Source organism: Calliphora vicina, chromosome 5 (genome assembly GCF_958450345.1).
Source record: "Calliphora vicina chromosome 5, idCalVici1.1, whole genome shotgun sequence".
NCBI classification, from domain to species: Eukaryota; Metazoa; Arthropoda; class Insecta; order Diptera; family Calliphoridae; genus Calliphora; species Calliphora vicina.
Window position 1 is genome coordinate 60053297 of NC_088784.1, and position 17450 is coordinate 60070746.

Genomic DNA, 17450 nt, shown 5'->3' on the forward strand with positions numbered 1-17450 from the left:
AAAAACACATGTTTAGCCTCATAAAAAGAATGTTTAGCAACATTATTATCTATACAAATAATTTATTGTCAAAAATTTGTTTAAAATAGTTCTTTTATCTTAATATGTACTGTGATTATTCAACATATTGCTAAATTACATATTGGAAAATGCTAAGAAACATTTACTGCTGACATTGGCTACGTTTTAATAGCTAATCTTTATTTCATAAATCTTAAAGGAAATTCATTGAAATTGTATTCCAGCATTATCAGCTACAAGCTGTTTATTAGTTCTTAAAATACCAATATAAATATTAAATTAACTTTATAGTTATTACAATGTGAACGAAAATATTCAGACGTTGAGTCAACATGTGACGTTGATTTATTTCATAAATCTTAAAGGAAATTCATTGAAAAATGTATTCCAGCATTATCAGCTTCAAGCTGTTTATTAGTTCTTAAAATACCAATATAAATATTAAATTAACTTTATAGTTATTACAATGTGAACGAAAATATTCAGACGTTGAGTCAACATGTGACGTTGATTTATGGCCTACTTGAATTGACCAATTTTCTGTAAAACATTGTACAATGAGGACAATCGCAAATATAATGGTAATAAATATGTATTTCCTAAACTATAGGTCCGATTGCAAAACAATGCACTGTGGGCTCTAGCTCAAAATAAATGGTAATTAATATGTAACTAAACTACGGTTACTATTAAAAAATTCCCGTTAATCTCGATTACTTGGAAAACGACCTAGCGTGGGTTATAGGTCTTGTTGAGTCAGTTTTTTTTTCAGATTTTAATTTTTTAACGGATTTGAAAAGAAAACCGATTACGCTTTATAATGACGTGTATTTCTTGATACATTTGATTTGTGGAGGGTATAATGCGTTTCTGCAGATGTTTGTAACGCCCAAAAATATTAGTCTAACACCCACCTTAAAGTATAAGGACGATGTCCGTCCGTCCGTCTGGCTGGCTGTCAATGTAAACCTTGTGCGCAGAGTACAGGTCGCAATTTTGAAGATATTTCGATCAAATTTGCTACACAAGGACCAAGCCTATTGAAACTGGCTGAAATCGGTCCATTATTTCACCTAGCCCCCATACAAATGTCCTTCCGAAATTGGACTTTATCGGTCATAAATGTTTAATTTATATATGTATCTCCACAAATTCCGCTCCAAATAAGTTTTATATATACAAAATTCATGGCACCAAATTTTGTTACGATCGGTCCATAATTAGTCATAGCTCCCATATAGACCCGCTTCCGAAAATCACTTTAACGTGCATAAATCACTTAAAAATGTTGGGATACACACAAAATTCAACATAGTTAACTTTAATATAGACATAAATCACACGACCTAATTTCATGGTGATGGGTCCACAATGATATAATCCATATAAGACCCACTTCAGAAAATCACTCAAAAATATAAATTATTGAAATTTTAAAAGAAAAATGTTTTTGCTCTTTTACTTAGTGTAGGGTATTATATGGTAGGGCTTGACCGACCATACTTTCTTACTTGTTTTTTATTAAATTAAATAGTTTGTTTCAAGCACTTCAATATAAGAAATCATTTTTTCTAAATTTAATCATAGTTTTGACAAAAACAACAAAAAAATCTTCATATTTATAAAAATTAAAAGCCAAATGTCTACGCTCATTGCAAAAATATAAAAATAAAATATACAAAAAAACAGAAACAAATAACAAATTAATATCGCGTTGGATATCCACGACATTTGAGAACCTCCCTGAGTCTGCTTTGCATCGAGTTAACCAAGTGCGTGGTCTCGCGGACAAAATATTCTCCACTCTTCCTTGAGTCCAGTATTGATTTGCTAGGTACAGTCCGCTGTCGAATTTTTCGCTTCAGTTGTGCCCATAGGTTCTCTATTGGGTTTATGTCCGGTGATTTTGGAGGTGTATGAGGTGTAGGTAATTTTGAATTTATAAGTTCAACAATGGACAGTTTTGCCTATTTGGACGAAATTTAAAGCAAAGTGCCGAAAAACTAGGGTTGGCCGCTGTTCACTACTTCCAACATGACAACGATCCGAAGCATATGGCTGAGATTGTTTCCAAAGTCTAACAATCTCAGCCATATACTTCTGTATAATGTACCGAAGATGCTGAATACACCTCCACAATCACCCAATCATAAACCCAATAGAGCACCTATGGGCCAGCGTTGCCGCTTTGGTCCAATTGGACCAAAATTGGTAGTTTCAAGTTAACAAATTGACTTTTGGTAGTTTGGTTGGTTTGTTCCGATATTTGTCGTATTTTGGTAGGCTACGATATTTCTGAATACATAAGTATTTTTAAGAACAAAATAATTAAAATAATAACGAAAAAACTACTTATGTTAAGCCAAAATAATAAAATAGCAAAATATGAAGATAGCATTTTCTTAAATATTTAGTTTAGTCAGGTAAATGTGTATTTATTTAGTAGTGTTGAGTTCAAAAAATGCCAAAGGGCTCTCAAAACTTTTATTTTCTAATAATATGTGTTATTATTCAATATTTCAGTTTCATCTGACACTTTAAATGTCCAATTATGGAAATTAGGACGCGTAATTTTTTTCTATATGAAACTTATTTGTATTGAATTTTTTCGGGATACCAACACTTTTAGGAGATTTATGCTCGTTTAGGTAATTTTCGGAAGCGGGCCTTATATGGGAGCTATGGTCAATTATGAATTGAATTTTTAGGTGTAATTTATTTGTAAAAATGTTATTTAATATCTATATAAATCAAGCATTTATGACGGATAATGTCTTATTTCTGGAGGACATTTATATGGGGGCTATGTGAAATACATGGACAACCAGACAGACGTACGGAAGGACATCGCTAAATCGACTCAAAAATAAAATCTCGAAAACTGAACGATTTTAACATATTTATGATTGTAGTGTTATTAAATAACTTTCTTCCTCTACACAGAGAAACAGATTCGTAGTAGCAACCGAATTTGTTGCCAATCAAATGATTCGGTTGCACACATAGAATTTTTCGGTTCTTTCAACAGAAAGTCAGTTAATAAAGAAGAAATTCGGTTGAAATAACCAAATTTTTGTTACTCCTTCTAAAATTTTTTACCCACAACTGTAAAATTCGGTTACTAAGGTAGAATCATTCGATTGGCAACAAATTCGGTTGCCATCACGAATTTGGTTTCTCTGTGTGGGTAATTTTATAGCAGCAATAATATAATTTTAAGTTAACTATTAATTTTGAAACGAATCCATATAGCATTTCTCAAATATTATACATTTGGTAGGTTTTGGTAGTTTTTAATTTGAAATTTGGTAGGAAAAATATTTTATGAATGGCAACGCTGCTATGGGCACTACTGGAGCGAAAAATTCGACAGCGGTTTGCTGTTTGTTACAAATTAAACATATAAAACACTTCATGAGCGTATACTTTTGACGCCTAGTGTATATACAATTGAAACTGTATATTTTTACACTATTCTTATACAAAATTTGAAGTCTGAAATTTACTACTATCATATTTTTCGCCGAAAAAAGTTATTTCCTCCCATAATTCTTTAAAAATGCATGCAAAAGTCTATGAATTTTACTTATTTGTTAAACATTAGTGTTTTTTGGTTTAATTTAGCATTAAAAAATCCCCAGAAATGAAACGATTTTTTTAGTATTTCCTCGGAATGGAACAAACCTGCGAAATTAGGAGTCCTATATTGAGTACACAATTGTATTATAGTTAATTAATAATATTTTTGACCAATCTAGTAGCACTTAACACATTTTTGATAGAATGGAAAATGGGAAACGAAACATTAGAATACTGACAAAACAAGAAAATTGTTTGTCAACAACAAGAAAAATTGCGTTCGTGGCATAAAACTTTCGAAATATTTTGCACCTGAAATCCTTTGTAATACTTCTGACCAGAACGTTGTAAAAAAACTGCAACCACATTTTTTTTCTATTTTAGACTTAGATTTGTAGAGTATAAAAACTCCACAAACTCCTTTACTTATAAATTTGTATCTAAAACAAAAACATGTTTAAGTATTTAATAGAGAATACTATGAACTTGACTAAATACATGTAAAATATATATGTAGCTGTATTTTTCTATTTATAATTTATTGATATGTACTACGAGTACTGTGCTAACCATATATAGAAACGGGGGTTTCCAAATATTTAATACAATGCTGTCATTTTACTAGGAAAATAAGTTTAGCACGTTTTTAAAGCGAACACGTTTTTATACCCTACACCATTAAAGGGGGACTGGCTATTACACATTTCTGTTTATATTATGAAGTCAATGTATACCTTATAGCCATTAATTTTGACTAATGTCTGATCACTTGGCTGACTCCAATTTATATATTTTTGGGTAATTTGACACGTATGTGCTCGTTGTCCTTGGTTAGACCAATCTGTAGTCATTTCAAAAGTATAATTATATTTCTATTTAAGGACTAGCTACTTTACTCACTACTAATATTATCTGACAAAAGCAATTTACATTGACACATCAATGTTGCTACTGAAAACCGGTACATACATGACAGAGTTAGACCGAAATCGTTTCTTCGAACAGAACCTAGTATTAAAAAAAATCGTTATTTGGCCAAATCCGAAACAAATTGAAACTTTCCAAATTTACGAAATACTTTATTTTACACCAGCTTAAACTCATTGTTTTTTCATCAGACAGAAACATTTTTTAAGGGAGTAGTTTTACTGGATGCTTTATAAATACACAACTTTGAAGCCATGACGCAAACTGAAACAAAAATTACGCAACTTCGAAATTACAGATATTTTAAAAGACGCAAACCGGGATATTGGTGTATCTATTAGTTTTCTTAGAAATTTTTCAATAAAATATATGTATGTACGTCTTTGGTTATATTATATTCAAAACTTGTTTCTCCGTTAAAATTCCATATAATGGTTTAAACGGACCGGTTGTGAATATTTTATATTTTAGTTAATGAAAGGAATAATTTTGTTTTATTAAGATTCTCTTCAATTGAATGTAGTTTTGACACCCATTTTTATATCACCAACAAAAATATGGGAGGTATATTGATATACCTCCCAATATTGGTTGTAATATATTCTCGTAATATAATTCTAAGACCTACAGGGATACAATTTTTCCCAAACATACTCTGTTGAAATTGGTCCGTCCGACATTTATAAATTATTAAAACACAATATTTGAACCGGTAAAAAGTTTTGAATCAATATATCCGAAAAACTTTGTTCGGACACATCACTATACATATTTTGTTCCCAATAACATTTAAATGCATGTATCTAGCAAGGTGAAATTTACCACTGACATCTTCTAGTAATCAGGTAAAGCAAAAATCCCCTCGGTATTGGTTTGAGTCGGTTCCCTTACCTCTAGAGCAATTTCGGAATTTTTTTTGTAGATCAATTTCCAGGTTTTATCCTTTCCCAAAGTTAACGAATTTAAGCAAAGCTTGACAAACATTTGCACCAAATAATATCAGACATAATTTAAAAAAAAATATAAATTTTGTTTGACACTAATTAATTTTAACTATAGACCGGAACTACTGTCATTAATAATAATAAACTTAATTTAATTTGACTTAGATATGACATTTGAGAATCATTTGTTAACGCTTTTATTATTATTGTTTTATTAAAACAGATTTTCCATGAGACGCAATTACTCCCAAATAATAATAAAATTGAAAAACAGTTGTTTACACTCGAGAATTAAATTCATTAAATAAATAAACAATTGTTTAATATAAATAACTACACTCAATTTCACCTCTTTTGTTTTGTTATTGTTGCAAAAATATATTTTTTTTATATTTTTAAAATTTATTTATCATTTAAGTTATTGTTAAACCAACTCGTTATTATTGTGTTTATGGCGAAAAGACAGCTGACAAAATTAGCTAATAATATATTTTTTTTCCCGAATTTTTAGAGAGAATTTTATACTGCCTTTAGCGCGTGTTTCAGTGTGAACATTTTTAAATAAACTGACGAACTGGCTGAACTAAAGTTAACAATTTTTGAGTTAATATTGAAATGTTTTTATTGTTTAATGAGAGATTATAAAAAAACAAATACAGAAAACAGCAATAAAATATATTCGAACTGTTGTTTATACATAAATACACATGTAGGGAGTTGAAAGCGTTTGTTTCGGTTGAAAGAAAACTGTCATGGATTACCGATATTTACTTTTTTAAAGGTGTTAAAGGTGCAAATCAAAGAGCGTCTGTCTATTGAAATCATTTTGATACAAACCTTTTTAACGGTTAGCTATTAGCAGTAACTATTTGTGATAAATTTCTAGTTTTCTTATGCCCTATCGTGTTTAAATTGCACACAATTTCCCCATTCTTGTGACAAAGCTATTGCAAAAAATATTGCTTTTCTTTATGGACTATGTTCTAGCCTGAGTTGAACATAAAAACTTTGCTGAACACCACTTTGCGATGTTCGGACATTTAGGTGGTCATAAATCCATGAAAAAGGCACACAAAATTACAATTTTTCCTATACGATACTTACCAAATACAAATCGATATATCTCATAAGCTAGCCCTGCCGATCACTGACCCCTACCATTTGTCGCATAGTGTTGTTATCCTAAAAATAAAAAATTGTTAATATGTAGCGAAATTATAAAAAAAACTAAACCGAATTATATTTTATACGAATTCATACATAGTTTAATTAAATATTTTTCGGAATGAGCATGCACAAGGCGATGAAATGACATTTAAGTTTTATTGCGTGCAATATTCCAACACATTTTTTAACTTATTAGCTTTTAGTAGTTGAGTTATATACTCACATACAAACCTATTAACTACGTTCGCACGATCATACATATTTGTATAAAAGCTTGTTAACACAGTCTTACTAAATAATAAGAGTGTAATCCGTATAATTAGTTTGGAGTAGAACACGATAATCGCATACAATCGATCGAGTATTTAAAGAGAGTGTTAAAAAATGCCTAAAAATATTGTGTAGCCTCTCAAAAGTTTGTAAAAATTAGAGGTCATTACTTTTAATTTTAACAAAAAACAATTGCTTTAGCTTTTTGATTTAATGATATTGTAAATTATTTTATAACACTGACAAACAGAATTGTTAAAGTTCAATAGAACTCCTTGATAAAAATCAAGTATTATAAATATTTGTACATGTAGTTTCTTTTTTAACTGTTAAATATTATTAGTACAGTGTACTCTCTCATAAGTGGACACCTAAGGGACTGACAAATTTGTCCGCGTATGAGAGGTGTCCGCTTATGAGAATAGTAAATAACTGTTTTTATTATATTATAACCATTTCATTGAATTACAAAAAGTCACTAATTTTAGATTGGTGAATTTTTCCTTCGATTTCAATTTCTTGGAAATATATTTGAAGATTATTTAGCAACTGAATATATTTAAGGTCGCTGTTGTATGATGAAAAAACTTTTAGTTTTTTTGTAGCTATCTAAGCCTCTTTATAAGAAGTTAACTTGTTACCAATTTCACTTTCTTCATCTTCAGACTTGTTGGCTAGGTTTTCTTGGGAAGCAATTATCATTTCAGTACTAATGCACTATAGCATCATCTTGGTTTACACTAGCTGCTTTTTTAGAATTTGCACGGAAGGTTATGTTATGTCGTTTTTTGGAACTTTCAAGCCAGCTAAAATCGACATAATTAATTTTCTATGTAAACAATTCGTAGCACAATTTGTCATTGCAAAGGCCTTGGTACTTAACATAATCCTTTTTTCCGCGTACACTAAGTTTTTCATTTTTATGTATTTCAATGACATTAACATTTTTTAATACTCAACACCGCTTTCAGCATGGTGATTTAAGAATTCAATGCAACAAACAGTGTTGTATTTCTGTAATCTGTCCGGTTATGGGGGAAAAAATCTGGTATAAAAAATAGTGTCCGCGTCCGCTCAACAGGGAAAAATTGTAAAAATCCCAAAGAATTTTTTTGGGGCTGAAAAAAGTGTCCGTTTATGAGACGTGTCCGCTTAAGAGAGATGTCCGCAAAGAGAGAGTACACTGTAACATGTTGCAGGCAACAATTATTTTATAGTGTTTTAATAAAAAATAAACAAGTAGAAAGTATAGTCGGTCAAGCCCGACCATATAACACCCTACTTTGAGTAACGTTTGGGTAAAAACATATGGAAAAATGTAAAATCAGTATTAACCCCTTGTGTACCAAGGTTTTAAATCGTTGAAAAAGTTTTATTTTTTTTGATGAAATATTGAAAATAAGGACTTCAGGAAGCTAAAATTTTAACTTTGTGGAGGACTTGCAAGGTATCGAAAGGGACCTGAATCCGTTGGGACAGCATCAGCCAAATGATAAAAAACCAGGACAACCTCGATTTTTGACCTATATCTGGATTACTAAGTCATTAATATAGATAATATGGATATCTAATGATAGATATTTCAAAGACCTTTGCCATGACGTATATAAGATCATAGTAAGTTGGACCTAAAATGGGTCAAAATCGGAAAAAAAAAATGTTTGGTGAAGGGTATATAAGATTCGGCACAGCCGAATATAGCTCTCTTACTTGTTTATCATTACAACCGTTATTCTGGGTAAGCGAGTTTGCCAATAGGCAAACAAAATATATTATTCCAAAGATGATAGTGTACTTCAAAGTACTTTTAAGCAAAAAGGGTCAAAATATGTTTTGTTTTCATTTTGTAAGATTATTATTGTTATGTTACTTATAAGTACCGTCGGTCGACAAAGGGTTAAAATATAACATACGATTAGTTTTTATTACAACATAAATTGCGTTATAAAATATAAGGCTATAAACAATAGAGAATAAACAAAATTAGCAGCGTAGCTGCATTTTCCAAATTTTTATGCCGTTTTAAAAACAAAAATTTCGAATTTTTTTTTGTCAAAAAAATTGTATGTACACATCTGCTCAAAATAATAGATACACCTAATTGGAAAAAATTTAAATGGCGGTAACATTGAAAATTTCCTCGCAAGCGTTAAGAATACATCATATTATTAAAATTTCTATCTGGCAATGTCATGTCAGTCAAAAATCTGGCAACTATTTGCTTTCATGTTGATTTTTAAAAACGAATTTATTTGAATTACAAAAAATTATTTGCTCATAAAAATAGATACACATCAGTAATTTGTAATTTGTTTATATACAATTTTTTTTTTGTGCAATTTTTTGTTCCTATTTACGTGAAACAGTAAGTATAATTTAAATTTTAGCAACAATTTTATAAAAAATAGGACTCTTTTGAAGAAAATGGGACGAAATCATCATTGTACCGAAGATGAGAAAAAAATTGTTCAAACGATGAGAAATCAAGGAAAATCATTACGGGAAATAGCAAAGAGCTTATGAAGATCTTTACATTTTGTCCAAAATGCTTTATCTAAAAAACAAAAAAGAGAAACTCGCGGTAGACCAAAGAAAACCAGTCCAGAAACAGATAGGCGGATCGTCCTTATGGTTAAAAAAGACCCTTTCATATCATCGAAAGCTATTTCTGCGGAGCTATGTAACGAAATCAGTCCACAAACAGTTCGTCGTCGTCTTTTACAAGCTAAATTGCCGGGAAGAATTGCCAGAAAAGTGCCACTAATGCGCCAAAAAAATATCAAGACAAGATTAGAATTTGCTAAAGAGCACTTACAATGGTCCGGGTGTGAAGGCGAAAAAAAATGGAGAAATATTTTATGGAGCGACGAAACAAAAATAAATTAGTTTGGAAACGACTGCCAAAGAAATGTACGCCGACCAAAAGGAAAAGAATTCCACGTTAAATTTACAAAAAAGACGGTAAAACATGGCGGGGGAAACATAATGGTTTGGGGTTGCTTTTCATGGAATGGTGTTGGTCCGATATTCCGAATAGAAGATACCATGAATGCTAGTGGGTATAGAGACATATTGGAAAACGTAATGCTTCCATATGCATCGGAAAATATGCCATTAATATGGACATTCCAGCAGGACAACGACCCAAAACATAGTTCAAGATTAGTTAAAAACTGGTTCTTGGAGAATAACGTACCTGTTTTAAGCTGGCCCAGCCAATCCCCTGATTTAAACCCAATAGAAAACTTGTGGAGTGAATTAAAGATAAGGCTTTCGAAGGAAGTTTTCAAAAATAAAGACGATTTATGGGAGAAAACGCAAAAAATATGGTACGAGATTTCATTGTAGAAGTGTCAGAACTTGATATCCAGTATGCCCAGAAGAGTGGAGAAAGTTTTACAAAACAAAGGTGGATATACTGGATACTAGCTTTACTTTAATAATAAACTAATTTTTTTAAGATAAAATTTATTAGCTTTTGTTTAATAAGAATTTTTAAAAATGTATCTATTATTATGAGCACCAAATTTTTCGAAATTTAAGAAATTTAATTTACTTTATAATATTTATTATTAATTATGAAATATTTTGTTTTTGTTTTTTACTCTCCTTTTAACTATAAATAAAAATCGACTGAATTTTTTTTATAATTTTACAATATACCATTATTTTTTTTCGTTTTTAAAAAATAAATTTTGGTGTATCTATTATTTTGAGCAGATGTGTATATTCCTAAAACAACTGCGCAGATTAAAAAAGTTTCAGTCTTACTTAAAGGTAAATTTATTGCGGAATTTCGATTTATTTTTAGTTTATTCAATAAGCTAAACCGTTTTTGAGTTACATGAATATATGTTGTACAACCTTCTCCATTTTCGAAATAACCGTATATCTGGAAAACAAGAGCAAATCAAAAAAAAACGGCACCACTGCCGTAACCCTTCAGTTTCCCCGCTTGACAGTTTTTTCAACAAGCACAGTGTCATTGATTTAATTGCCGAATAACAAATTACTAGGATCGACTGGTGGTCAAAATTCGACCACTAATAACGAAATTATACAGTTACTTTTGAGTATACGCAAAAATATTTTTCACGTTTGTGTACAAATACACGTGTATTTAGGTGTGCATGAACATGTTGTTGTTGTTTTTCAAGCAAATTTAAAACGCTTTTTACCACTTTTATGGAAAGAATTTTTAAAAAAATTTATATTGTGCACATCTCTAGATGTGCACAATTCAATATTGGTGGACAATAACATACTTAAAAGTGTACCACAAAAAAACGTGTGGCCTATTTATATATAAGATAATGGAAATTATTGATAGCACAGAACTAAAACTGATGCCGCCAAAACTAAAACTGATTTTAAGTATATTCGATAACCTGATTCTAACTGTATATAGGATAAAATTTCCCACAACTATAGAGGAGGTGCTGCTGAGTTTAAAATTTCATATTTTCTACCATCCTTAGTCTGGGTTTCTGCTAATAGCGGATCCAAATCTGTTCCGATTTTTTTCAAAAAACTTCTTTTTAACATTTTTAACTGTGAGACCGATGCGATATGGCTTATAGATATCCGACAAATTTAATTATATATTTGTAAATTGTTTATCTACATTAAAAGGAATTTGATGTGAATATAAAGACATCTTAGATTATTTTCTAATCATTTATTACGTTTAGTGGGTGTGTTAATGCGAAATCATTATCTTAAAATCTCTGACAACACATGACTTTTATTTTCTTATATTCTTATCTAATTTTCTAAGGGTAAATTACCTTTAACTGACATAAATACATACATATGTATACAACTGCTTAATCGTAGAACGATATAAATTAATACGAGTTTAATCTTGAATGTTTAAAAATATTTATTTATGGTCAAAGTTTAATACTCGAAGTGTTAAAATGAATGAAGTCTAAATTTACTTACAGGAAATTACTATAAATTAACACACTTATGTACATTAGACATGTCCTTCAAAAAATTGATTTACTTTGGATGGATGTTATTTTGTTCTTTAGTCTCTAAAACAAAATTTAAGTTTGTCAAGCTTTTTGCTTTAAATGTAAGCCACAGATAATATGTAGTGATATGCAACAAATTACAGTTATCAAAAATGTAATATGGAACCGTATGGTAATTTTGACGTTATACAGCCACTTTTCAATGGTTGTGGTTTACAGAGCGAGAGAAAGCATACAATTTTCAATAGGTAACGGGTGTGATATATATTGTTACGAAATTGTACTTGAATTCAAATATAACGATTTAAGGGCTGATTTAAAAGTCGCATAATGCTTTCAAATAACAGTGCTGTAATGGCAGACTGTAACATATCTGTGGGCATTGTTAAATAAAAGCTTTCTGTTGATTTGATCGTAAGTTGGCAACGCTGTATTCGAATATTCAGTTAAAGAACATTGTAGAAAGTACACCACAGATGGCGTATGATCTAGAATATTCGAACTTTGACAGTTAAAGAGCTTTCTAGATGGTAATGCAGTGTTATAAATAGTGGCAGAGGTTGCAGTCGTGAGTCAGTTGATCAGAGACGCTTTTCGAATAAACATCATCTGAGTGCCTTAAGTGTGTTGTGTTTTTCAAGTAAATTCGTGTACATTATAAATTGTGTCTGTAATTCTGAGAATTGATAAACCTGTATAAAAAACATTGAGTGGCTATTTAATTCTGTGGTTGTTGTACATTTTAAATAAATAAAGAGTTGTTACAATTATTAAACTACTAAACGGCTTTTATTTGCAATCAAAAGTATCCGGTTTATTTAAAGGAAATAAACCAGCGTTTTGAAAAGGTTAAAACGTAACAATATTTTTCCCTCTTTCCAAACCACAACCATTTTGAAATTTTCTTTTGTTTCTTTTCTATTTCCAAATTACTAAAACCAGCTGATTCATATCTGTATAATTTGTGATGTAAGCTCTTGCCTATTCACAATATTTTATAGAAAAATTTTTTTTTTCTGAAACTTAAACTATAGGTCTGTTCATTTACTTTCCCAGTAAATACTTGCAACGAGACAATAAAATCAAAATTTACAAAATTACTCTCTTAAATTCTCAAAAATAGTAAAAAGTAAATAAACGCTTTTCCAGTAACAATTGTTTTATACACACAATTTCCTTATTTTATTCCTTTTAAAATGTATAAATACTCACATTTTCTTCAATTTTATTGAAAATTCTTTTTTTTTATATTTTTTCACCACAAAAATAAAATTGTAAATAAATAAACAATAACACAAAACATATAAAATATAAGCTGCTAACTATTACGAGTTCAAAATCGAACTTGTAATAGTTTGCAACGAGAGAACACTCTCTAAAATTTATACGCTCTTGATTTTTTCTCTACTTGCAAGTTTTTGAGTTAATGAACGCTTTTCCAGTAACAATTGTTACTAACTAGTAACAACTTTTAGTTATTGAAAATAGCTTATAATTTCTTTAAATAAAATATTACTTTTGAGTTTTTTTTTAATTCACCACGACAAACGAATATTGGCTATAGACTCCATAACATATATGGGGGATTTCACGTCAAGTGAACCAACTTTTAAAATCGATATCTTACGATCGGGATGAAATTGACACCAAGGTTAGACATCTTGTTGAAAAATTGTGTCTGAATTACTATCTCTTGGTGTAAATTTCATCCCGATCGGAAGACATCGATTTTGGTTCTTATGAATCTTAAAGACCAGCTAGCTATGTCTGTCGGTTTTTTTATTTTTCTTATAAAATATAAATTTTTAGTAATTTTATGTAACAAATAAAGATAATTTCATTTTGAAAATTTGTTAAAAAAAATTGTTACTAAATTAATATTCATTTATATTTGTCTAATGCATATCATGATTTTTTCTGCATATATTCAAATTTGTTTGTTATATAAAAATGAGCAAGAAGTTATTATTAATTTGTTTGTGCAAATTTAAACTTGTCCTGCCAAATAATAACTTACCACCATATGCATAAACAGTTTATAAATTTATCAAAGGTTTATAAAACAAATTTTGTATGGACATTTTGATTGATAAACCTTTGATAAATTTATAAACTTTTTAGGCATATGGGGGTTAGAATTTAAAAAGATCATTTTCTCTTGAAGATAGGATTTGTATCAAACGTGTATAAGATTTAAATAGCAACATTTTTGAAGAAATCAGAAAAGCTGCCATTGTTTACCTAATTTTACAACTTTCAGTCTCTACACTCGGCACGGATTCTCGTTAACCGATTGACCTGAAATTGCAACAGTTAGTTTTAGATACTAAATAACAAAATAAAACCCAGCCAAAGTACAAAATATATTATTTAAGGGCAGGTCTAATGTATATCTTATCTATAAGTTAATGATTAGCGTATTTTTAAAATTTTGTTAAGAATATTATAAATTATCGGCATATCAGAGATTATAAAATTGGGATTTTTTAATTAATTTAGCATTTCTATAAAATAAGTATTAAACACGTTTTATATTAAAACTGTAATAAAATGATAATAAAGCCTAACAAATTTATTTCCAAATTTATTAAAAAGGGATTTTTGCAATAATTTGCTCACAAATGTTATAATGTGGCTTTTTATATTACATTCCAGATTATTTGATCACAATTGGAGAATACTATGATAAAATGATCTGTTTTGTAATTGGCTGTGTCGAATCGTAGTATTTTGTGGATATTGTACTAAAAAATATTTATCTTATGGGCCCGATCGATTTGGATAATTGCTAGATTCATGTATTTAAATGTTATCGGGAACAAAATATGTCTAGTCCGAACCAGAGCTTAGAATTAATTAATTCAATTTGAGATTAATTCACGAAAATTATAATTCGGAATTAAAAAATGTCAGGCATTCATTCCATATATCCTTCCCCAACATATTTCTTTAATTTAAAACATAATTCTTTAGCTACATTTAACGGTTTTTATTTCAATAGAATTCATTCATTATTGAATTAGTTCATAATGCAATTAATTCATAACATATAGTAATTCATTCAACCTTTGAATGGATACAAATTTGTTTATTACAATATGAATTAAAATAGTTTTTCTTCATTTAATTTGTTTCTGTTTTGTTTTTAATCATTTACAAAATGAATTGAGAGTCTTAAATTCGGCTTATCCGCATCGTATACCCATCAATATTATAATACTGACATAAATTTTTGTACATGTTTTATTCGGTTTATGACTAAAAAATGCGGAATTTACAATAGAGGCGTATCTTTTGAATTCGTTTCATGTTTTTAATAAATTATATTTCATTTTGAAGGGTACAATGTATTTTTGTTAAATTTCATCAAAGTCGGCCCAAAAATATACAACATTTCGAAATTTTTCCAAGAGAAATTCCAAATATTGAAAAATTTGACCTTTGACCTTCACGATTTAAGGGTTAGCGCCTTCCGATTTTAGTAAAAGTTTCAGAGTATATTTAGAATTATCTGGACTATTATATTCTGAATAAGTTTGGCTTAAAATTCATAAGAGTAAGAGGCCTAAAAATTGCCAAATAATTGATTTTTCTCGAAAATTTCAAAATTTAAATCACAGGTACGGAAAAACTATAAGAGCTATTTTCATAATTTTTTCACATTTTTATTCCCTATTATATTCTTAATAAATCCCAATGAGATGATCAAAAAATTCTGAAATTTGTTTAACAAAATTTTTAAAAATTTGAAAATGGAGTTTTGAAACTGTCGTTAAAAAAATTTTATTTTTTGTTCATACCTAAGAATATGTTAACGGTATCCTACGAAGACAAAAACTCATATACAAGTAAATATGGACATATTTTAAGTTAAATGAGTTTTTATTTTAATATTTATCAAAATATTTTAATTTTGTTCCTACATTTCTTGTTCTAGTGGCCTGAGACACGTTAATGGCCTGGCGAATTTTTAATAACTTTAACATTTTTTGACCGATTTCTGTTTTTTATGTCTCATTAGAACGATAATTACGTACACATTTCGATTCTTTTAAATTAAATTACAAAAGTTATTTTTTAATGGCAAAATTTTTACAAAACCTGAAAAAATGCATTTTTCCCCTTGTAAATGCATCTCAAAACTTCAGAGGGCTTGTGGCACGTCATATCCCCAACCGATTTACCTAAAATTTTTTCAGGATGATTTTTTTACTAATGTTCACCAAACTGGAGGGTGAGAATGGCCAAAATCCAACTTTCGTTTATTAAGGGCCACCCTAGGGTACATATCAGCCATTTATTCTCACTTAAGGCTCCATTAGTCTCTGCGTTCTGTAACGCGTCTGTTCTGTGCCGTTCTGAATGCCGTTATATTGTAGTTAATTTTTTCGTAAGATCATATCAGCTGTAAAATATTAACCTAAAAAACTTGGTGATTTTGTTACTATTTTTAGTGTTTTTTGTACTTAGACCGTCAACATATTATTGTGACGTCAACGACTTATTGATTGTTAATTATTTAATTTAAACTAATTTTTTTTACATACATTAGAAGAAATTTATATTTATTTTATTAAATTTCAATTTCAATGTTTTTTGAAAATATTATATTTTTTATTCTTTTGTTAATAATAAATATTTCCCTTTCAAAAATGTTGGCATCACTGCTTTCATATTGATAGCAGCTGTTTTAGCTGTCACTTAACGTTGCGGACAAAATTCTGTTTTCAACAGATTCATCCGCAACAGAACGGCAACGTTACAGAAAAACTAACGACATACACAACTTTCCCTATGCTAAAAACAAAACAGCTGATTCGTTACGGAACGTACAAACTAGTTAGGCCTTTAGTTATTTAACTTTATAGTTTAAACCATAAAGAACATACACAGATCAGAAACTCTACTGTCAAAGACCTAACTCAGTTGTCAGAAACCTAAGTGGTGAGAATGTATTAGTAGAAAAAACTATGTGAAAACAAAAACAACACTCACATGAGTTATTATTTTGAGTAATTTTTTGTTTGATTTTTTTTTCTAGTTTCCGCTCTATGTTTCTCTATGGTTTTTTCTCTGGGTGTAAGTGTGTCAAGATATTTCAAGATATTCTATTGCCGTATTACTGAAACCAGCTGATTCACATCTGTATAATTTGTAATATATGGTTTTGTTTTAATAGTTAAATAAAAATGTAATTATTTATTTTTTTTTTAATTTCTAGCATTTTTTCTTTATTTTATCAGATTTATTAATTTATAAAAGTTTTACGCTTACAAAACTAAAACTTATACAATAATTAAGTAAATTATAAGCTGGGCTTTTGCAATTAAACTTAAAACTAATTAGTGGAAAAATATAAAATAAAATTAACACAATCTTTTCAAATATATTTAAAAAAATATTGATAAATTAAATTATATTTACAACACAAACAAATTAGCTTAAAAATAAATGAGGAAAATGAGGAACCATTCTCTTTCAAAAGTTCCGTTTCCTGTTTTTGTTTTTAATTGGAAATCATAATAATACATTATTTTTAATCTTATATTTTAAGGTTATTTTT

The 17450-nt window shown here is 29.2% G+C and overlaps 1 protein-coding gene across 3 annotated transcripts in view; it reads right to left on the reverse strand.

Annotated features, from left to right (window-relative positions):
• CNT2 (Concentrative nucleoside transporter 2) overlaps positions 1–6032 on the reverse strand; it is a 23022-nt gene extending 16990 nt beyond the window's left edge. The window contains exon 1 of one of the 3 annotated variants that reach the window (XM_065511970.1): positions 5821–6032. The gene's annotated coding sequence lies outside the window, so the exon portion shown is untranslated. Of the gene's footprint in view, positions 1–5418; positions 5589–5812 lie in introns of those variants that run through there. The other 2 variants (XM_065511971.1, XM_065511973.1) reach the window with 2 other exon arrangements.
• Between the last annotated feature and the right edge of the window lie 11418 nt (positions 6033–17450).